Below are 22,029 nucleotides of genomic sequence, written 5' to 3'. Positions count from 1 at the left end.
AATGAATAGAAACCCACAGTGCCTCCAAGTTCATCCTGGAAAAATGGCTTGATAAATACCATGAAATTTTTGAAATTCCCATGACAGGTGGCACTGGAGAACCTTTGGATGTCCTGTTGCTGATCATGAGTGTACCAGACAGTGCCTTGATTGACTGGGTTTCATGAAAATGGTGTAGAACAGAGATGCCAGTAAGTTGGAGCCTGCTGATGAGTGGGCCTAGAGCAGTGGTGTGCAGGTGTGTGATAAAACATCTGTGGTGGGGCCATGTGGATCTGCCATTGGCTTCCACATGGCTTGTGACTGACACGGTGCAGCCAGCAGACCCTTATATGTAAAGGCATCTTGTTATATGGAGAGGTTTCCGGGCAATATTCAGAATCAGGTTGCTGTGGTCAAGGGGGCAAGCTCTGTGGGATAGAAGCCTGGTTGGTGCATTCTCCTAGGACCCTGAGTCAGCACACGTGACAGAACTCCCTCCAGCACTGTGTCCCAGTTGAACTCCTTGTATTTCATGAAACAAATAGGAAACTCCCAGTGAAGCAGCAAGAAACACCAGGAAAAGTGGAGAATGACCAAATAGCCTCACAGTCCACACGGGGAAACACTTAGACCCCAGTGGCCACAGTTGACCTACAAAGAGAGAATTCAGCACTGCTGCCTCATGTTCGTTGGAAAATCAGAAACCATGTCCTCCAGGTCACATAGATGCAGAAAAACCTTTGATGGTCTCACTAGAAAGGAAGATAAATCTCCTGACAACAACATATATTTCAAGGGTCCAACCTCAGAGGCAGTTTCCCAAGAAGTCTTTAGGCCAGCAGAGCTCCATGTTTGTGGAGTGTTTACCCTGTCCCTTACTTATGGAAACTCCTCTACCACCTCCAAGCTTGTGAACTCCTGAGCATTTTCCATTGTATATATGTATTCACAGATTTTCTACCTCTTCTCTTCGAATTGTGTCTTACTTGGGGCAAAGGTAATGTCAAGGCATTGTTCTTGATGAGAGTGGGAAGATTTTTGTGTAGCACATCATTGCATACACATTGGATTCATTTTCCTATTTTCCATTCAAAATACTGAATCCCTGACACTAACCCATACCCTCCTAGACTCTGATTATCAATCCTGATATGATGGAGGAAAATAACCCAAACAGAATAGCAATACATGCAGTTCAGAGGAGGCATGGTGTATAATTGGACTTTCCTTTGGCATTATAAAGGCTAGGTGTTATAAATCTAGTCCAATTGAAGAGAAGTAGTTCTCCATGTGTTTGTAAAGTTAACAAATATGTGAATTCCTGTCTCCCTTTCTCTGTAGCCTATTCAGCACATGTATTTTTACATGCACATATAGAATCCTACCTGGTATCCCACATACATTCTTGTGAGGAGGCTGACATGGCAGATACAAATTGTGAGAAGAGATCACTCCTCCTAAACGCTGTTGGAACTGAAAATTCAACCTATGGGTGAGCTTTCTACTTGAACAACATGATACATAAATCCATATTCAGTATATTAAATATTTTTGGATCTGTGGATGATATATATTTCATGATGAATTTTGATTGGCATATATATTTCTACTTTTTAAAGTCTCTGTGTGTTTGTATTGTTTGAATGTGTGTATATATATATATATAAATATATATATATATACACACCCACACACACACACACACACACTCTCTCTCTCCAGATTTTTCAAAGTATGAAATATATGTGTCTTATTATACACTCCCTAAATTCATTCATGTTCAGGTATGTGGATTTATAATTATCTTTTCAAAAGATTATTCTCAGAAATATTCATCCACCTGAAATACACATTTGCTTCCTAGTGAATGGTGCTTAGAAATCCTAATATTTCTACAGTAACTGACCGAGTTTAGCATCAATGCAAGCAGATTCCTATGATACATGATATGTATTTTGACGTTTCTTTATTTCCCACACTGGTACATCACTGTTTCTTCAGTTGATGCATGGCATAGGATATATATTTCATCCACAAGTTCACAATTTCCAGGCATTTGGTTCACTTTCAATCACTTCCTGCTTCAGAACACATGTACTCTTGTATATTTCTGGACTGGCCTTTTCATGAGACTTCTTTCCAAACACATTATTTTCGATTTCCATAATCACTTTTCAAGCAAATCTCACACAGCCTTCATGGTAAACCATAACCCTAACATTACCATTAGATATATAACTGGTTGGAATGAATGATTTTGTATCAATATTAGATTTCCTATATATTTTCAGGTATCAGTTCAATCCATTATGTAAATTGGAACCAGTTATATTATTTATTCACAGTATGGTCTATTCATGCATTGTCTCTATATTCATAGACCCAGGGTACACCTATTGGTGTCCCCAAATACTAATCAATACGTCTTCAAGATATTGCTCCCAGAAATGGTGGAAGAAATACTCATGTCACCTGATCTACATATACATTTTATCACAGTGATATTCTGGACACATAATGCAAAGTTCACACTTATGATTGTACCAAAGTCTAAATGCAAAGTGAGCATGGATTACTAAAAACATCCTTGCCCAGGGGCTTAATGCTCTCAAATGTCAATCCTATTGGTGACTACACAGTTGCTTCGTCCTAAGATTACATATTCAACCTCAACCCTGTTGAAAATATCTAATCCTATCACTCACTTTATACTTTGACTGATTTCCCAATGTCTCTATTGATATCTGCTTTCCTACATAATTTCCCATATTCATTATTGTGACTGACCCTTCACATGTGCTGACATTTACATCTACTCGCTAACTGACACCCTACTGCTAAAGAACTTTAGGTCCAAATGTTATACTCACTCTTCTTCCTAAACCTACTATCTTCCTAATCCTACCTACTATCCCTTTTTGACTGGATGTTCTCTTCCACATTCAATCATCCAAGGTACAAGGTCTTATGCCATTGCATATCAATTTATCTGAGACATCTGTGCAGAATGTAATTCAAAGCTAAGTATCCCAGTCAAGGGCCCAATGCCCTTCTGGGCTTCAAAGCTTACTTAGATTTCTGTTTTCATACATATACTTCACCTATGTATTATTATAAATATCACAGGTTCCCAATACCATTCTTCATCCAGTAGAATGATTCCTAACCCAAATCAAACATGTTCTTACCCCTAACCATACACTGTTCCCTCAATCCAACTTTACAGAAGAGCAGGGACAGAGTTGGTCTTACAATAGAGGAATGTAGGGGATCTTCCACCTGCTGAGAACTCAAAGGTCCATGAAGAAATGATCCCTGGAGAAGATGTAGGCAGCTCTGAAGGACATGAGAGAGCAAAAGTCATCTTCCATGGCAAAAAACCTGGTCAGGATGAAGGGTTGTGTCTGAATGAGCCGCACTCTTCTTAATGTAGACAAGATGGACCAAACCACGCCTGTGTGGAAAGCTGTTCCTGGGTGCCTATGGAGGATATACCGTTCTAACTTGTGAAAGTGTCACAGGAAGCAGGGGCAGCCTCCATCTCATAGGACCCTTGGAAGCAACTGTTAGGACAATTTGGTTGCCAAGGCAGTGACCTCATTCAGTTCCTGAAGGAAGTGACCTCACCTCACTTCCTTGGAGATGGAACTCTCTGAACTTGGCAACCAGAAAGCCAGGCACCCAGAGCCAGTTTCAGTCCCAGTCCCAGTGGGCTCACTTGTTTGCATTTACCAAGGACAGAGTCAGTCTTTCTTGGTACCTACTGATGTGAGGATGACCAAATGCCAGGAAAGCTCTGAAGAGGGGACTTTTCTGAGAAAGCAGGTAGTGAGTGGCTCACTGGTGGCTCCTGACAACCTGATTGAGTAGGCCAAGGAGGCCAGATCTGAGAGAGGACGGGCCATTTTGGGGGAAAATTGTATGGCCCACCAGTCAGAAGACACTCCGGATAGTCACAGACCTACTTGGGGGAAGGAGGTGCCTTAGTGGGTGTGGGTGTTAGTTTATGGTTTTGTGTCATGTTCTGAGAATAGGTAGGAAAGGCAGTTTGTTTGGTTTGGAGTGGCCTGTTTCTAGTAAGTCGTTTGACAAGGCGAGTGTTTCTATGTCTGTGTATCCCACTGTATCCCTGGTTGTAGACATTGGAAAAGAGAATGAATCAATGGATGTGTCCTGTCTAGTAGAAAACTTTCCAGCATTCATCCTTTCCAATTTATGAATGGACTGGGGCTTGCCTTATCTATGGGCAACACCTACTATCTTGCTAAGTTCCTGTTTTCTTCCTGAATTCTGGCCACTCTCCAGAATAGGCTCATGGTTTTGTGTCCAAGATATGTACCACCTCCCAGCTCTGTGACATGGCCATGTACTGGATAAGTGAAGGGGATGGCAAGCATCTCAGAAAACTCAGATATCAGTGTGACCAGTAAAGTGTCAGTGGAGAAACCCTGCTTTGGGCCTTTTGCTTACCTATTGTTCTGTTGCCCTGACTCTCAGGAAGGTCTTTGCCTCAGGCTACCCCTTTGTGAAGCCTGAAGTAAACAGTTTTCAAATGGAAATGAATGGGCATCACCTGTGGCTTTTTGCTTAATTCCTGTGCAAAGGGATGTGTGTGAATCAGCCTCTTGGCCCTGTGTGAGGCTGTGGCTTAGATTCTCAGCACCTGATGGATTAAAGAAAGATCCCATGTGTGCATCCAAAGCCAAAATGGCAAAAAGAGCAGTCATTGTGGATGAAGTCTCTCGCTTTCCTCTGGAAAGTTCCTGACCTGCATCAAGTGAGAATAGGGATCCTTTGGGTCAAATGAGTTCTTCAAAGCCCTGCAGAGGCTAGCCCATAGGTTCTTGGGTTTTCTCATGTCTCCAATTCACACAAAGAATCTATACCCGAAAGTCAGTAGGCCTCAAATTGGAGAAGCAGAGCAGTATTAATGGCAGGCGTATTTGATCACTCCTGGTTCACAGGAAGGGTGTCCAGGCCACCCTGACATTAGGCAAATGAGGGGCAGGGGAGCTTATTCTAGACACTGTCTTGGGCTGCCCCCCTCATGGAAACCTCCAGCCAGAGGTTATGATGAGTGTCTATATGGAAGAAGATGAGGGCCATGTGGCAGTGTTTTGGTTTGAATGTTGGGCATTTGTGAGGCATTTGGAAGGGATGACTGGGTCCACCTGGGCTTGAACTCTGGCGTGATTCCCCTTAGAGACTGAGTTCTGGAACTGAACTCAGAGAAGTATTGCCATGAATTGTGTTGGGATTTTAGGAGGCCACGCATGAGAGTTGCCCTTGGAAACTGAGATCTAGGCCCAGGGTGGCTTTCCACAGAGCACTGGGAATCTCAGCCAGGATATCACATGATTTTATTCTTAAAGACCTGGCAGCCATAATTGAGAGTCAAAACACACATGGACCTCACATTGTAGACCTCAAATGGGCCTGGTTTGATGTGACCTTTTGGCCAGTCTTGGGAAGCCTTGCCTCTGAGTGTTTCTCCAGAGCTTTCATTGAAATGAGCTTCCTCACCATTTAGTGGTTCCTGAATGAATAGAAACCCACAGTGCCTCCAAGTTCATCCTGGAAAAATGGCTTGATAAATACCATGAAATTTTTGAAATTCCCATGACCAGGTGGCACTGGAGAACCTTTGGATGTCCTGTTGCTGATCATGAGTGTACCAGACAGTGCCTTGATTGACTGGGTTTCATGAAAATGGTGTAGAACAGAGATGCCAGTAAGTTGGAGCCTGCTGATTAGTGGGCCTAGAGCAGTGGTGTGCAGGTGTGTGATAAAACATCTGGGGTGGGGCCATGTGGATCTGCCATTGGCTTCCACATGGCTTGTGACTGACAAGGTGCAGCCAGCAGACCCTTATATGTAAAGGCATCTTGTTATATGGAGAGGTTTCCGGGCAATATTCAGAATCAGGTTGCTGTGGTCAAGGGGGCAAGCTCTGTGGGATAGAAGCCTGGTTGGTGCATTCTCCTAGGACCCTGATTCAGCACACGTGACAGAACTCCCTCCAGCACTGTGTCCCAGTTGAACTCCTTGTATTTCAGGAAGCAAATAGGAAACTCCCAGTGAAGCAGCAAGAAACACCAGGAAAAGTGGAGGATGACCAAATGGCCTCACAGTCCACACGGGGAAACACTTAGACCCCAGTGGCCACAGTTTACCTACAAAGAGAGAATTCAGCACTGCTGCCTCATGTTCATTGGAAAATCAGAAACCATGTCCTCCACGCCACATAGATGCAGAAAAAGCTTTGATGGTCTCACTACAAAGGAAGATAAAGCTCCTGACAACAACATATATTTCAAGGGTCCAACCTCAGAGGCAGTTTCCCAAGAAGTCTTTAGGCCAGCAGAGCTCCATGTTTGTGGAGTGTTTACCCTGTCCCTTACTTATGGAAACTCCTCTACCACCTCCAAGGTTGTGAACTCCTGAGCATTTTCCATTGTATATATGTATTCACAGATTTTCTAACTCTTCTCTTCGAATTCTGTCTTACTTGGGGCAAAGGTAATGTCAAGGCATTGTTCTTGATGAGAGTGGGAAGATTTTTGTGTAGCACATCATTGCATACACATTGGATTCATTTTCCTATTTTCCATTCAAAATACTGAATCCCTGACACTAACTCATACCGTCCTAGACTCTGATTACCAATCCTGATATGATGGAGGAAAATAACCCAAACAGAATAGCAATACATGCAGTTCAGAGGAGGCATGGTGTATAATTGGACTTTCCTTTGGCATTATAAAGGCTAGGTGTTATAAATCTAGTCCAATTGAAGAGAAGTAGTTCTCCATGTGTTTGTAAAGTTAACAAATATGTGAATTCCTGTCTCCCTTTCTCTGTAGCCTATTCAGCACATGTATTTTTACATGCACATATAGAATCCTACCTGGTATCCCACGTACATTCTTGTGAGGAGGCTGACATGGCAGATACAAATTGTGAGAAGAGATCACTCCTCCTAAACGCTGTTGGAACTGAAAATTCAACCTATGGGTGAGCTTTCTACTTGAACAACATGATACATAAATCCATATTCAGTAAATTAAATATTTTTGGATCTGTGGATGATATATATTTCATGATGAATTTTGATTGGCATATATATTTCTAGTTTTTAAAGTCTCTGTGTGTTTGTATTGTTTGAATGTGTGTATAATACATATATATATATATATACACACACACACACACACACTCTCCAGATTTTTCAAAGTATGAAATATATGTGTCTTATTATACACTCCCTAAATTCATTCATGTTCAGGTATGTGGATTTATAATTATCTTTTCAAAAGATTATTCTCAGAAATATTCATCCACCTGAAATACACATTTGTTTCCTAGTGAATGGTGCTTAGAAATCCTAATATTTCTAACCTTAACTGACCGAGTTTAGCATCAATGCAAGTAGATTCCTATGATACATGATATGTATTTTGACGTTTCTTTTTTTTGACACTGGTACATCACTGTTTCTTCAGTTGATGCACGGCATAGGATATATATTTCATCCACAAGTTCACAATTTCCAGGCATTTGGTTGACTTTCAATCACTTCCTGCTTCAGAACACATGTACTCTTGTTTATTTCTGGACTGGCCTTTTCATGAGACTTCTTTCCAAACACATTATTTTCGATTTCCATAATCACTTTTCAAGCAAATCTCACACAGCCTTCATGGTAAACCAGAACCCTAACATTACCATTAGATATATAACTGGTTGGAATGAATGATTTTGTATCAATATTAGATTTCCTATATATTTTCAGGTATCAGTTCAATCCATTATGTAAATTGGAACCAGTTATATTATTTATTCACAGTATGGTCTATTCATGCATTGTCTCTGTATTCATAGACCCAGGGTACACCTATTGTTGCCCCCAAATACTAATCAATACGTCTTCAAGATATTGCTCCCAGAAATGGTGGAAGAAATACTCATGTCACCTGATCTACATATACATTTTATCACAGTGATATTCTGGACACATAATGCAAAGTTCACACTTATGATTGTACCAAAGTCTAAATGCAAAGTGAGCATGGATTACTAAAACCATCCTTGCCCAGGGGATTAATGCTCTCAAATGTCAATCCTATTGGCGATTACACAGTGGCTTCGTCCTAAGATTACATATTGAACCTCAACCCTGTTGAAAATATCTAATCCTATCACTCACTTTATACTTTGATTGATTTCCCAATGTCTCTATTGATATCTGCTTTCCTACATAATTTCCCATATTCATTATTGTGACTGACCCTTCACATGTGCTGACATTTACATCTACTCTCTAACTGACACCCTACTGCTAAAGAACTTTAGGTCCAAATGTTATACTCACTCTTCTTCCTAAACCTACTATCTTCCTAATCCTACCTACTATCCCTTTTTGACTGGATGTTCTCTTCCACATTCAATCATCCAAGGTACAAGGTCTTATGCCATTGCATGTCAATTTATCTGAGACATCTGTGCAGAATGTAATTCAAAGCTAAGTATCCCAGTCAAGGGCCCAATGCCCTTCTGGGCTTCAAAGCTTACTTAGATTTCTGTTTTCATACATATACTTCACCTATATATTATTATAAATATCACAGGTTCCCAATACCATTCTTCATCCAGTAGAATGATTCCTAACCCAAATCAAACATGTTCTTACCCCTAACCATACACTGTTCCCTCAATCCAACTTTACAGAAGAGCAGGGACAGAGTTGGTCTTACAATAGAGGAATGTAGGGGATCTTCCACCTGCTGAGAACTCAAAGGTCCATGCAGAAATGATCCCTGGAGAAGATGTAGGCAGCTCTTAAAGACATGAGAGAGCAAAAGTCATCTTCCATGGCAAACAACCTGGTCAGGATGAAGGGGTGTGTCTGTATGAGCCTCACTCTTTTTAATGTAGACAAGATGGACCAAACCAGGCCTTGTGGAAAGCTGTTCCTGGGTGCCTATGGAGGATATACCATTCTAACTTGTGTTAGAATGTGTGTGAAAGTGTCACAGGAAGCAGGGGCAGCCTCCATCTCATAGGACCCTTGGAAGCAACTGTTAGTACAATTTGGTTGCCAAGGCAGTGACCTCATTCAGTTCCTGAAGGAAGTGACCTCACCTCACTTCCTTGGTGATGGAACTCTCTGAACTTGGCAACCAGGAAGCCAGGCACCCAGAACCAGTTTCAGTCCCAGTACCAGTGGGCTCACTTGTTTGCATTTACCAAGGACAGAGTCAGTCTTTCTTGGTACCTACTGATGTGAGGATGACCAAATGCCAGGAAAGCTCTGAAGAGGGGACATTTCTGAGAAAGCAGGTAATGAGTGGCTCACTGGTGGCTCCTGACAACTTCATTGAGTAGGCCAAGGAGGCCAGATCTGAGAGAGGACGACCCATTTTGGGGGAAGATTGTATGGCCCACAAGTCAGAAGACACTCTGGATAGTCACAGACCTACTTGGGGGAAGGAGGTGCCTTAGTGGGTGTGGGTGTGAGTTTATGGTTTTGTGTCATGTTCTGAGAATAGGTAGGAAAGGCAGTTTTTTTGGTTTGGAGTGGACTGTTTCTAGTAAGTCGTTTGACAAGGCGAGTGTTTCTAAGTCTGTGTATCCCACTGTATCCCTGGTTGTAGACATTGGAAACGAGAATGAATCAATGGATGTGTCCTGTCTAGTAGAAAACTTTCCAGCATTCATCCTTTCCAATTTATGAATGGACTGGGGCTTGCCTTATCTATGGGCAACACCTACTATCTTGCTAAGTTCCTGTTTTCTTCCTGAATTCTGGCCACTCTCCAGAATAGGCTCATGGTTTTGTGTCCAAGATATGTACCACCTCCCAGCTCTGTGACATGGCCATGCACTGGATAACTGAAGGGAATGGCAAGCATCTCAGAAAACTCAGATATCAGTGTGACCAGTAAAGTGTCAGTGGAGAAACCCTGCTTTGGGCCTTTTGCTTACCAATTGTTCTATTGCCCTGACTCTCAGGAAGGTCTTTGCCTCAGGCTACCCCTTTGTGAAGCCTGAAGTAAACAGTTTTCAAATGGAAATGAATGGGCATCACCTGTGGCTTTTTGCTTAATTCCTGTGCAAAGGGATGTGTGGGAATCAGGCTCTTGGCCCTGTGTGAGGCTGTGGCTTAGATTCTCAGCACCTGATGGATTAAAGAAAGATCCCATGCGTGCATCCAAAGCCAAAATGGCAAAAAGAGCAGTCATTGTGGATGAAGTCTCTCGCTTACCTCTGGAAAGTTCCTGACATGCATCAAGTGAGAATAGGGATCCTTTGGGTCAAATGAGTTCTTCAAAGCCCTGCAGAGGCTAGCCCATAGGTTCTTGGGTTTTCTCATGTCTCCAATTCACACAAAGAATCTATACCCGAAAGTCAGTAGGCCTCAAATTGGAGAAGCAGAGCAGTATTAATGGCAGGCGTATTTGATCACTCCTGGTTCACAGGAAGGGTGTCCAGGCCACCCTGACATTAGGCAAATGAGGGGCAGGGGAGCTTATTCTAGACACTGTCTTGGGCTGCCCCCCTCATGGAAACCTCCAGCCAGAGGTTATGATGAGTGTCTATATGGAAGAAGATGAGGGCCATGTGGCAGTGTTTTGGTTTGAATTTTGGGCATTTGTGAGGCATTTGGAAGGGATGACTGTGTCCACCTGGGCTTGAACTCTGGTGTGATTCCCCTTAGAGACTGAGTTCTGGAACTGAACTCAGAGAAGTATTGCCATGAATTGTGTTGGGATTTTAGGAGGCCACGCATGAGAGTTGCCCTTGGAAACTGAGATCTAGGCCCAGGGTGGCTTTCCACAGAGCACTGGGAATCTCAGCCAGGATATCACATGATTTTATTCTTAAAGACCTGGCAGCCATAATTGAGAGTCAAAACACACATGGACCTCAAATTGTAGACCCCAAATGGGCCTGGTTTGATGTGACCTTTTGGCCAGTCTTGGGAAGCCTTGCCTCTGAGTGTTTCTCCAGAGCTTTCATTGAAATGAGCTTCCTCACCATTTAGTGGTTCCTGAATGAATAGAAACCCACAGTGCCTCCAAGTTCATCCTGGAAAAATGGCTTGATAAATACCATGAAATTTTTGAAATTCCCATGACCAGGTGGCACTGGAGAACCTTTGGATATCCTGTTGCTGATCATGAGTATACCAGACAGTCCCTTGATTGACTGGGTTTCATGAAAATGGTGTAGACCAGAGATGCCAGTAAGTTGGAGCCTGCTGATTAGTGGGCCTAGAGCAGTGGTGTGCAGGTGTGTGATAAAACATCTGTGGTGGGGCCATGTGGATCTGCCATTGGCTTCCACGTGGCTTGTGACTGACACGGTGCAGCCAGCAGACCCTTATATGTAAAGGCATCTTGTTATATGGAGAGGTTTCCGGGCAATATTCAGAATCAGGTTGCTATGGTCAAGGGGGCAAGCGCTGTGGGATAGAAGCCTGGTTGGTGCATTCTCCTAGGACCCTGAGTCAGCACACGTGACAGAACTCCCTCCAGCACTGTTTCCCAGTTGAACTCCTTGTATTTCATGAAGCAAATAGGAAACTCCCAGTGAAGCAGCAAAAAACACCAGGAAAAGTGGAGGATGACCAAATGGCCTCACAGTCCATACGGGGAAACACTTAGATCCCAGTGGCCACAGTTTACCTACAAAGAGAGAATTCAGCACTGCTGCCTCATGTTCGTTGGAAAATCAGAAACCATGTCCTCCAGGTCACATAGATGCAGAAAAAGCTTTGATGGTCTCACTGCAAAGGAAGATAAAGCTCCTGAAAACAACATATAATTCAAGGGTCCAACCTCAGAGGCAGTTTCCCAAGAAGTCTTTAGGCCAGCAGAGCTCCATGTTTGTGGAGTGTTTACCCTGTCCCTTACTTATGGAAACTCCTCTACCACCTCCAAGCTTGTGAACTCCTGAGCATTTTCTATTGTATATATGTATTCACAGATTTTCTAACTCTTCTCTTCAAATTGTGTCTTACTTGGGGCAAAGGTAATGTCAAGGCATTGTTCGTGATGAGAGTGGGAAGATTTTTGTGTAGCACAAAATTGCATACACATTGGATTCATTTTCCTATTTTCCATTCAAAATACTGAATCCCTGACACTAACCCATACCCTCCTAGACTCTGATTACCAATCCTGATATGATGGAGGAAAATAACCCAAACAGAATAGCAATACATGCAGTTCAGAGGAGGCATGGTGTATAATTGGACTTTCCTTTGGCATTATAAAGGCTAGGTGTTATAAATCTAGTCCAATTTAAGAGAAGTAGTTCTCCATGTGTTTGTAAAGTTAACAAATATGTGAATTCCTGTCTCCCTTTCTCTGTAGCCTATTCAGCACATGTATTTTTACATGCACATATAGAATCCTACCTGGTATCCCACGTACATTCTTGTGAGGAGGCTGACATGGCAGATACAAATTGTGAGAAGAGATCACTCCTCCTAAACGCTGTTGGAACTGAAAATTCAACCTATGGGTGAGCTTTCTACTTGAACAACATGATACATAAATCCATATTCAGTAAATTAAATATTTTTGGATCTGTGGATGATATATATTTCATGATGAATTTTGATTGGCATATATATTTCTACTTTTGAAAGTCTCTGTGTGTTTGTATTGTTTGAATGTATATATATATATATATATATATATATATATATATATATATATATACACACACACACACACACACACTCTCCAGATTTTTCAAAGTATGAAATATATGTGTCTTATTATACACTCCCTAAATTCATTCATGTTCAGGTATGTGGATTTGTAATCATCTTTTCAAAAGATTATTCTCAGAAATATTCATCCACCTGAAATACACATTTGTTTCCTAGTGTATGGTGCTTAGAAATCCTAATATTTCTACAGTAACTGACCGAGTTTAGCATCAATGCAAGTAGATTCCTATGATACATGATATGTATTTTGACGTTTCTTATTTTTCGACACTGGTACATCACTGTTTCTTCAGTTGATGCACGGCATAGGATATATATTTCATCCACAAGTTCACAATTTCCAGGCATTTGGTTCACTTTCAATCACTTCCTGCTTCAGAACACATGTACTCTTGTATATTTCTGGACTGGCCTTTTCATGAGACTTCTTTCCAAACACATTATTTTCGATTTCCATAATCACTTTTCAAGCAAATCTCACACAGCCTTCATGGTAAACCAGAACCCTAACATTACCATTAGATATATAACTGGTTGGAATGAATGATTTTGTATCAATATTAGATCTCCTGTATATTTTCAGGTATGAGTTCAATCCATTATGTAAATTGGAACCAGTTATAGTATTTATTCACAGTATGGTCTATTCATGCATTGTCTCTATATTCATAGACCCAGGGTACACCTATTGGTGCCCCCAAATACTAATCAATACGTCTTCAGATATTGCTCCCAGAAATGGTGGAAGAAATACTCATGTCACCTGATCTACATATACATTTTATCACAGTGATATTCTGGACACATAATGCAAAGTTCACACTTATGATTGTACCAAAGTCTAAATGCCAAGTGAGAATGGATTACTAAAAACATCCTTGCCCAGGGGCTTAATGCTCTCAAATGTCAGTCCTATTGGTGACTACACAGTTGCTTCGTCCTAAGATTACATATTCAACCTCAACCCTGTTGAAAATATCTAATCCTATCACTCACTTTATACTTTGATTGATTTCCCAATGTCTCTATTGATATCTGCTTTCCTACATAATTTCCCATATTCATTATTGTGAATGACCCTTCACATGTGCTGACATTTACATCTACTCTCTAACTGACACCCTACTGCTAAAGAACTTTAGGTCCAAATGTTATACTCACTCTTCTTCCTAAACCTACTATCTTCCTAATCGTACCTACTATCCCTTTTTGACTGGATGTTCTCTTCCACATTCAATCATCCAAGGTACAAGGTCTTATGCCATTGCATATCAATTTATCTGAGACATCTGTGCAGAATGTAATTCAAAGCTAAGTATCCCAGTCAAGGGCCCAATGCCCTTCTGGGCTTCAAAGCTTACTTAGATTTCTGTTTTCATACATATACTTCACCTATATATTATTATAAATATCACAGGTTGCCAATACCATTCTTCATCCAGTAGAATGATTCCTAACCCAAATCAAACATGTTCTTACCCCTAACCATACACTGTTCCCTCAATCCAACTTTACAGAAGAGCAGGGACAGAGTTGGTCTTACAATAGAGGAATGTAGGGGATCTTCCACCTGCTGAGAACTCAAAGGTCCATGCAGAAATGATCCCTGGAGAAGAGGTAGGCAGCTCTGAACGACTTGAGAGAGCAAAAGTCATCTTCCATGGCAAACAACCTGGTCAGGATGAAGGGTTGTGTCTGAATGAGCCGCACTCTTCTTAATGTAGACAAGATGGACCAAACCAGGCCTGTGTGGAAAGCTGTTCCTGGGTGCCTATGGAGGATATACCGTTCTAACTTGTGAAAGTGTCACAGGAAGCAGGTGCAGCCTCCATCTCATAGGACCCTTGGAAGCAACTGTTAGGACAATTTGGTTGCCAAGGCAGTGACCTCATTCAGTTCCTGAAGGAAGTGACCTCACCTCACTTCCTTGGTGATGGAACTCTCTGAACTTGGCAACCAGGAAGCCAGGCACCCAGAGCCAGTTTCAGTCCCATTCCCAGTGGGGTCACTTGTTTGCATTTACCAAGGACAGAGTCAGTCTTTCTTGGTACCTACTGATGTGAGGATGACCAAATGCCAGGAAAGCTCTGAAGAGGGGACTTTTCTGAGAAAGCAGGTATTGAGTGGCTCACTGGTGGCTCCTGACAACTTCATTGAGTAGGCCAAGGAGGCCAGATCTGAGAGAGGACGGGCCATTTTGGGGGAACATTGTATGGCCCACCAGTCAGAAGACACTCCGGATAGTCACAGACCTACTTGTTGGAAGGAGGTGCCTTAGTGGGTGTGGGTGTGCATTTATGGTTTTTTGTCATGTTCTGAGAATAGGTAGGAAAGGCAGTTTGTTTGGTTTGGAGTGGACTGTTTCTAGTAAGTCGTTTGACAAGGCGAGTGTTTCTATGTCTGTGTATCCCACTGTATCCCTGGTTGTAGACATTGGAAAAGAGAATGAATCAATGGATGTGTCCTGTCTAGTAGAAAACTTTCCAGCATTCATCCTTTCCAATTTATGAATGGACTGGGGCTTGCCTTATCTATGGGCAACACCTACTATCTTGCTAAGTTCCTGTTTTCTTCCTGAATTCTGGCCACTCTCCAGAATAGGCTCATGGTTTTGTGTCCAAGATATGTACCACCTCCCACCTCTGTGACATGGCCATGTACTGGTTAACTGAAGGGAATGGCAAGCATCTCAGAAAACTCAGATATCATTGTGACCAGTAAAGTGTCAGTGGAGAAACCCTGCTTTGGGCCTTTTGCTTACCTATTGTTCTGTTGCCCTGACTCTCAGGAAGGTCTTTGCCTCAGGCTACCCCTTTGTGAAGCCTGAAGTAAACAGTTTTCAAATGGAAATGAATGGGCATCACCTGTGGCGTTTTGCTTAATTCCTGTGCAAAGGGATGTGTGTGAATCAGCCTCTTGGCCCTGTGTGAGGCTGTGGCTTAGATTCTCAGCACCTGATGGATTAAAGAAAGATCCCATGTGTGCATCCAAAGCCAAAATGGCAAAAAGAGCAGTCATTGTGGATGAAGTCTCTCGCTTTCCTCTGGAAAGTTCCTGACCTGCATCAAGTGAGAATAGGGATCCTTTGGGTCAAATGAGTTCTTCAAAGCCCTGCAGAGGCTAGCCCATAGGTTCTTGGGTTTTCTCATGTCTCCAATTCACACAAAGAATCTATACCCGAAAGTCAGTAGGCCTCAAATTGGAGAAGCAGAGCAGTATTAATGGCAGAGCAGTATTAATTATTGATCACTCCTGGTTCACAGGAAGGGTGTCCAGGCCACCCTGACATTAGGCAAATGAGGGGCAGGGGAGCTTATTCTAGACACTGTCTTCGGCTGCCCCCCTCATGGAAACCTCCAGCCAGAGGTTATGATGAGTGTCTATATGGAAGAAGATGAGGGCCATGTGGCAGTGTTTTGGTTTGAATTTTGGGCATTTGTGAGGCATTTGGAAGGGATGACTGGGTCCACCTGGGCTTGAACTCTGGCGTGATTCCCCTTAGAGACTGAGTTCTGGAACTGAACTCAGAGAAGTATTGCCATGAATTGTGTTGGGATTTTAGGAGGCCACGCATGAGAGTTGTCCCTTGGAAACTGAGATCTAGGCCCAGGGTGGCTTTCCACAGAGCACTGGGAATCTCAGCCAGGATATCACATGATTTTATTCTTAAAGACCTGGCAGCCATAATTGAGAGTCAAAACACACATGGACCTCACCTTGTAGACCCCAAATGGGCCTGGTTTGATGTGACCTTTTGGCCAGTCTTGGGAAGCCTTGCCTCTGAGTGTTTCTCCAGAGCTTTCATTGAAATGAGCTTCCTCACCATTTAGTGGTTCCTGAATGAATAGAAACCCACAGTGCCTCCAAGTTCATCCTGGAAAAATGGCTTGATAAATACCATGAAATTTTTGAAATTCCCATGACCAGGTGGCACTGGAGAACCTTTGGATGTCCTGTTGCTGATCATGAGTGTACCAGACAGTGCCTTGATTGACTGGGTTTCATGAAAATGGTGTAGAACAGAGATGCCAGTAAGTTGGAGCCTGCTGATTAGTGGGCCTAGAGCAGTGGTGTGCAGGTGTGTGATAAAACATCTGTGGTGGGGCCATGTGGATCTGCCATTGGCTTCCACATGGCTTGTGACTGACACGGTGCAGCCAGCAGACCCTTATATGTAAAGGCATGTTGTTATATGGAGAGGTTTCCGGGCAATGTTCAGAATCAGGTTGCTGTGGTCAAGGGGGCAAGCTCTGTGGTATAGAAGCCTGATTGGTGCATTCTCCTAGGACCCTGAGTCAGCACAGGTGACAGAACTCCCTCCAGCACTGTGTCCCAGTTGAACTCCTTGTATTTCATGAAGCAAATAGGAAACTCCCAGTGAAGCAGCAAGAAACACCAGGAAAAGTGGAGGATGACCAAATGGCCTCACAGTCCACACGGGGAAACACTTAGACCCCAGTGGCCACAGTTGACCTACAAAGAGAGAATTCAGCACTGCTGCCTCATGTTCATTGGAAAATCAGAAACCATGTCGTCCAGGTCACATAGATGCAGAAAAAGCTTTGATGGTCTCACTACAAAGGAAGATAAAGCTCCTGACAACAACATATATTTCAAGGGTCCAACCTCAGAGGCAGTTTCCCAAGAAGTCTTTAGGCCAGCAGAGCTCCATGTTTCTGGAGTGTTTACCCTGTCCCTTACTTATGGAAACTCCTCTACCACCTCCAAGCTTGTGAACTCCTGAGCATTTTCCATTGTATATATGTATTCACAGAGTTTCTAACTCTTCTCTTCGAATTGTGTCTTACTTGGGGCAAAGGTAATGTCAAGGCATTGTTCTTGATGAGAGTGGGAAGATTTTTGTGTAGCACATCATTGCATACACATTGGATTCATTTTCCTATTTTCCATTCAAAATACTGAATCCCTGACACTAACCCATACCCTCCTAGACTCTGATTACCAATCCTGATATGATGGAGGAAAATAACCCAAACAGAATAGCAATACATGCAGTTCAGAGGAGGCATGGTGTATAATTGGACTTTCCTTTGGCATTATAAAGGCTAGGTGTTATAAATCTAGTCCAATTAAAGAGAAGTAGTTCTCCATGTGTTTGTAAAGTTAACAAATATGTGAATTCCTGTCTCCCTTTCTCTGTAGCCTATTCAGCACATGTATTTTTACATGCACATATAGAATCCTACCTGGTATCCCACGTACATTCTTGTGAGGAGGCTGACATGGCAGATACAAATTGTGAGAAGAGATCACTCCTCCTAAACGCTGTTGGAACTGAAAATTCAACCTATGGGTGAGCTTTCTACTTGAACAACATTATATATAAATCCATATTCAGTAAATTAAATATTTTTGGATCTGTGGATGATATATATTTCATGATGAATTTTGATTGGCATATATATTTCTACTTTTGAAAGTCTCTGTGTGTTTGTATTGTTTGAATGTATATATATATATATATATATATATATATATATATATATACACACACACACACACACACACACACTCTCCAGATTTTTCAAAGTATGAAATATATGTGTCTTATTATACACTCCCTAAATTCATTCATGTTCAGGTATGTGGATTTGTAATCATCTTTTCAAAAGATTATTCTCAGAAATATTCATCCACCTGAAATACACATTTGTTTCCTAGTGTATGGTGCTTAGAAATCCTAATATTTCTACAGTAACTGACCGAGTTTAGCATCAATGCAAGTAGATTCCTATGATACATGATATGTATTTTGACGTTTCTTATTTTTCGACACTGGTACATCACTGTTTCTTCAGTTGATGCACGGCATAGGATATATATTTCATCCACAAGTTCACAATTTCCAGGCATTTGGTTCACTTTCAATCACTTCCTGCTTCAGAACACATGTACTCTTGTATATTTCTGGACTGGCCTTTTCATGAGACTTCTTTCCAAACACATTATTTTCGATTTCCATAATCACTTTTCAAGCAAATCTCACACAGCCTTCATGGTAAACCAGAACCCTAACATTACCATTAGATATATAACTGGTTGGAATGAATGATTTTGTATCAATATTAGATCTCCTGTATATTTTCAGGTATGAGTTCAATCCATTATGTAAATTGGAACCAGTTATAGTATTTATTCACAGTATGGTCTATTCATGCATTGTCTCTATATTCATAGACCCAGGGTACACCTATTGGTGCCCCCAAATACTAATCAATACGTCTTCAGATATTGCTCCCAGAAATGGTGGAAGAAATACTCATGTCACCTGATCTACATATACATTTTATCACAGTGATATTCTGGACACATAATGCAAAGTTCACACTTATGATTGTACCAAAGTCTAAATGCCAAGTGAGAATGGATTACTAAAAACATCCTTGCCCAGGGGCTTAATGCTCTCAAATGTCAGTCCTATTGGTGACTACACAGTTGCTTCGTCCTAAGATTACATATTCAACCTCAACCCTGTTGAAAATATCTAATCCTATCACTCACTTTATACTTTGATTGATTTCCCAATGTCTCTATTGATATCTGCTTTCCTACATAATTTCCCATATTCATTATTGTGAATGACCCTTCACATGTGCTGACATTTACATCTACTCTCTAACTGACACCCTACTGCTAAAGAACTTTAGGTCCAAATGTTATACTCACTCTTCTTCCTAAACCTACTATCTTCCTAATCGTACCTACTATCCCTTTTTGACTGGATGTTCTCTTCCACATTCAATCATCCAAGGTACAAGGTCTTATGCCATTGCATATCAATTTATCTGAGACATCTGTGCAGAATGTAATTCAAAGCTAAGTATCCCAGTCAAGGGCCCAATGCCCTTCTGGGCTTCAAAGCTTACTTAGATTTCTGTTTTCATACATATACTTCACCTATATATTATTATAAATATCACAGGTTGCCAATACCATTCTTCATCCAGTAGAATGATTCCTAACCCAAATCAAACATGTTCTTACCCCTAACCATACACTGTTCCCTCAATCCAACTTTACAGAAGAGCAGGGACAGAGTTGGTCTTACAATAGAGGAATGTAGGGGATCTTCCACCTGCTGAGAACTCAAAGGTCCATGCAGAAATGATCCCTGGAGAAGAGGTAGGCAGCTCTGAACGACTTGAGAGAGCAAAAGTCATCTTCCATGGCAAACAACCTGGTCAGGATGAAGGGTTGTGTCTGAATGAGCCGCACTCTTCTTAATGTAGACAAGATGGACCAAACCACGCCTGTGTGGAAAGCTGTTCCTGGGTGCCTATGGAGGATATACCGTTCTAACTTGTGAAAGTGTCACAGGAAGCAGGGGCAGCCTCCATCTCATAGGACCCTTGGAAGCAACTGTTAGGACAATTTGGTTGCCAAGGCAGTGACCTCATTCAGTTCCTGAAGGAAGTGACCTCACCTCACTTCCTTGGTGATGGAACTCTCTGAACTTGGCAACCAGGAAGCCAGGCACCCAGAGCCAGTTTCAGTCCCATTCCCAGTGGGGTCACTTGTTTGCATTTACCAAGGACAGAGTCAGTCTTTCTTGGTACCTACTGATGTGAGGATGACCAAATGCCAGGAAAGCTCTGAAGAGGGGACTTTTCTGAGAAAGCAGGTATTGAGTGGCTCACTGGTGGCTCCTGACAACTTCATTGAGTAGGCCAAGGAGGCCAGATCTGAGAGAGGACGGGCCATTTTGGGGGAACATTGTATGGCCCACCAGTCAGAAGACACTCCGGATAGTCACAGACCTACTTGTTGGAAGGAGGTGCCTTAGTGGGTGTGGGTGTGCATTTATGGTTTTTTGTCATGTTCTGAGAATAGGTAGGAAAGGCAGTTTGTTTGGTTTGGAGTGGACTGTTTCTAGTAAGTCGTTTGACAAGGCGAGTGTTTCTATGTCTGTGTATCCCACTGTATCCCTGGTTGTAGACATTGGAAAAGAGAATGAATCAATGGATGTGTCCTGTCTAGTAGAAAACTTTCCAGCATTCATCCTTTCCAATTTATGAATGGACTGGGGCTTGCCTTATCTATGGGCAACACCTACTATCTTGCTAAGTTCCTGTTTTCTTCCTGAATTCTGGCCACTCTCCAGAATAGGCTCATGGTTTTGTGTCCAAGATATGTACCACCTCCCACCTCTGTGACATGGCCATGTACTGGTTAACTGAAGGGAATGGCAAGCATCTCAGAAAACTCAGATATCATTGTGACCAGTAAAGTGTCAGTGGAGAAACCCTGCTTTGGGCCTTTTGCTTACCTATTGTTCTGTTGCCCTGACTCTCAGGAAGGTCTTTGCCTCAGGCTACCCCTTTGTGAAGCCTGAAGTAAACAGTTTTCAAATGGAAATGAATGGGCATCACCTGTGGCGTTTTGCTTAATTCCTGTGCAAAGGGATGTGTGTGAATCAGCCTCTTGGCCCTGTGTGAGGCTGTGGCTTAGATTCTCAGCACCTGATGGATTAAAGAAAGATCCCATGTGTGCATCCAAAGCCAAAATGGCAAAAAGAGCAGTCATTGTGGATGAAGTCTCTCGCTTTCCTCTGGAAAGTTCCTGACCTGCATCAAGTGAGAATAGGGATCCTTTGGGTCAAATGAGTTCTTCAAAGCCCTGCAGAGGCTAGCCCATAGGTTCTTGGGTTTTCTCATGTCTCCAATTCACACAAAGAATCTATACCCGAAAGTCAGTAGGCCTCAAATTGGAGAAGCAGAGCAGTATTAATGGCAGAGCAGTATTAATTATTGATCACTCCTGGTTCACAGGAAGGGTGTCCAGGCCACCCTGACATTAGGCAAATGAGGGGCAGGGGAGCTTATTCTAGACACTGTCTTCGGCTGCCCCCCTCATGGAAACCTCCAGCCAGAGGTTATGATGAGTGTCTATATGGAAGAAGATGAGGGCCATGTGGCAGTGTTTTGGTTTGAATTTTGGGCATTTGTGAGGCATTTGGAAGGGATGACTGGGTCCACCTGGGCTTGAACTCTGGCGTGATTCCCCTTAGAGACTGAGTTCTGGAACTGAACTCAGAGAAGTATTGCCATGAATTGTGTTGGGATTTTAGGAGGCCACGCATGAGAGTTGTCCCTTGGAAACTGAGATCTAGGCCCAGGGTGGCTTTCCACAGAGCACTGGGAATCTCAGCCAGGATATCACATGATTTTATTCTTAAAGACCTGGCAGCCATAATTGAGAGTCAAAACACACATGGACCTCACCTTGTAGACCCCAAATGGGCCTGGTTTGATGTGACCTTTTGGCCAGTCTTGGGAAGCCTTGCC

The sequence above is a fragment of the Urocitellus parryii genome, chromosome 3 (assembly GCF_045843805.1).
Source record: "Urocitellus parryii isolate mUroPar1 chromosome 3, mUroPar1.hap1, whole genome shotgun sequence".
Taxonomy (NCBI): domain Eukaryota; kingdom Metazoa; phylum Chordata; class Mammalia; order Rodentia; family Sciuridae; genus Urocitellus; species Urocitellus parryii.
Note: the sequence above shows the minus strand (reverse complement) of the source record.